The sequence below is a fragment of the Ochotona curzoniae genome, unplaced genomic scaffold, assembly GCF_017591425.1.
Source record: "Ochotona curzoniae isolate NIBS_2020 unplaced genomic scaffold, NIBS_Ocur_1.0 contig_883, whole genome shotgun sequence".
NCBI classification, from domain to species: domain Eukaryota; kingdom Metazoa; phylum Chordata; class Mammalia; order Lagomorpha; family Ochotonidae; genus Ochotona; species Ochotona curzoniae.
The window spans coordinates 30,995,196-30,997,935 of NW_024466599.1; positions in this window are offsets into that span (position 1 = coordinate 30,995,196).

Consider the following 2,740-nt stretch of genomic DNA (forward strand, 5'->3'; position numbering starts at 1 on the left):
CCCTAACCCAACCCTAACCCTAGCCCTAACCCTAAGCTAACCCAACCCTAACCCTAACCCAACCCTAACCCAACCCTAACCCTAGCCCTAACCCTAAGCTAACCCAACCCTAATCCTAACCCAACCCTAACCCAACCCTAACCCAACCCTAACCCCAACCCTAACCCTAGAATGAGACAAAGGTGTGCGTTGCTTTGAGCATTACTTAAGGCTGGTCAGAGATCATTTCTGTCTGTTGCCACCTAATATAAACACATACATTTCAGCATCTATTTCCCCCTTAAACAGCTTTGAGATAGATATAAGTCATGTAACACACAATTCGTCCAATTAAATTGTATTTGTTCTTGGCTTGTAGTACATCCTCAGGGTTATGCAACCATCACTATAAATTTTAGAGTATTTTCATGAAAACAAAAAAGAAACCTCATTCTGCTTGGCCATCAACCCCTTCCTTCTCGGCCCTAGGCAACAGACCATCTGTTTTCTGTCTCGATGGATTTGCCTATCCTGGATAAAGTTAGGGGAAAATATTCTGCCTGCCCTTTTCGACTGGCTTCTTGCATTCAACATGTTTTTCAGGGCCTCTCCGTGTTGCAGCTTGTGTCACACTACTTCATTTCTTTTTATTGCCAAATAATATTCCATGGTAAACATGTATTTTTTTAAGACAGCCAGAACCATCATATTGGTCCACCAGATTCTTCACAGTGAAACAAATGCACTTTGTCATATTTGTAGCAAAGGGTGACAGTAAGTAAATGTTGGTTGGCCCTCGTAAGGGCGGAGCGGCTTGAGAAAGCCACTTTTCATGAGTGGCTTCATTCACGGAGCTCTCAGGGTCTGTGTAGTGTTTCTGGCTCACAAACGGAAGTGATTCTATTTTGGCATTCTTGCTTTCTCCAGCCCAGCCTCTGCAGACTGCCTGTGTTAAATTATGCAAGGGACTTCCAGTCTTGTTTATTTAACTCCTGCATCTCTGCAAAGTAACACTCCTCCCCTTCCCCTCCCCCGCCGGTTGCTTGTTGGCTAGAGTTGTTTGGAGACAATTTTTCATGGGCTATGCATCATCAGCTCCCACAGAAGGCGAAAGGAATTTGATGTGTGGGGGAAGTCTGGGATCTAGTCCAACTTCAGTGCTCATCTGGAAGAAATATGGAAGCTGGATACTTACTGCTGGTCTTTTAAGTGATGCCCACGTTTTACCTTCCCAATAAGGAACTTTGTAAATCTTTATCCCTGTGTGTGTGTGTGTGTGTGTGTGTGTGTGTGTGTGTGTGTGTGTGTTTCGTGTAAGATTTAAACACACACACACAACCCCTTTCTGGGCCAACTGTGACTCAAAGACAGCAATTTGACCTAGTTCTGCGACCTACACATCAGAATTCTCTTTTCTTTTTTAATGCTGCCTCTCTAGCCCCCTGCGGCGGTTGTGTCCCCCTTGAACTTAAGTGACATCCAACCCCTTAGGCAGCTCGGCCTAAGTGGGGCGCTGAGGAGGCTAGAAGGAAGGACACACAGCCTCGCTCTTGGGGCGAGAAGAGCGCTACCTCGGACAGGAGCCTCCCTACGTCAGGGAGTAGAGAAGCGCGTCAGATCACAGTGACAAGAACACGATTTCCAGTTTTGTGTTAGAGGTCAGTCAGGTGAGGACAGGAAACGTTCGGGACACCCCGCCTGCCACTTGCTTTAGAGCGGCGAGGGAAGAAGCGGTAGCAACCGCACCTGGGACCCGCAGCTGTGGAAACTCAACGTGGAAAGGTGAGTCGAGGCCCTGAATGCCAGACCAGGGAGTCAAACCTCGTAATTTAAGCAAAGGGAAGCCAACATCAAAACTCCTCTCAAGGACAACTAGCTTGGCAGGAGAATGAAGGATGCCATGGGAAGCCGCGACCAAGCAGCGAGACTCAGCAGGAGGGCGCTCTACAAGGAGTCAGGCCCGCCGGGGGTGAGGGGTGGAATGCAGGGAGTCGGCCAAGGCCATCAAGGACTGGACCCCTCCAGGACAGAACCGGGCTAGCGAAGAGACTGAGGGGGTGGGACCCAAGGTATGGCCACGCCCTCCGGTGACGCCAAGTGCGCTCTCTCTCCGACCTGTATTGGCTAGCCCGGCCGCCAGTCGTCGCAGGGGGCGGTACCCTGCTCCCGCGGGCTCGGGGCTTCGTGTGAGGCGGGCACAGGCTGAGAACCCGAGCTGCGGGAGCCTCGGGCGCTGCGGGGACGCCGTGCACTGCGCCGGGCGTCCACAGCAGAGGTAGGCAGGTACCGAGGGCTTCGAGCCCACGACGAGCCCAGTGCCTCCGCCAGCTCGGGCTCACTGCCTGCCCCCCGACGAAGGCATGCCGTCCCGGGGGAGTTCGCTGAGGGGGCTGCGGGCGAGGAGAGCAGACGGACTGGACACGGCTCGTGTCAGCCTTTGGGCTGCTGGGACCGTTTGTTTGAAAACCGGGGGGTCTGTTTGTGGAGAAGGGGGTGGCGGCCGGTGCCGTTAGGGATGCTGCGCGTCGTTCTCGGCCCTTGGGGAGTCCCGCGGTGCGCTGGAGGGACTGTTTTCCAAGTCCGAGTGGGGCGGGGGGCGCAGCCCTGAAGCCGCGCTGTCCCCGAAGGCGTGGACACCTGGAAAGGACGACAACTTTGCGCAGGGAGAGGCAGGGTCACGCTGGCAAAGCTCGGGCGCGGGGCTCACCTGGCCTGGAGCTCACGGCGGTGGGAAGGCGCAGTCGCCCCTCTCCCCAGGGCG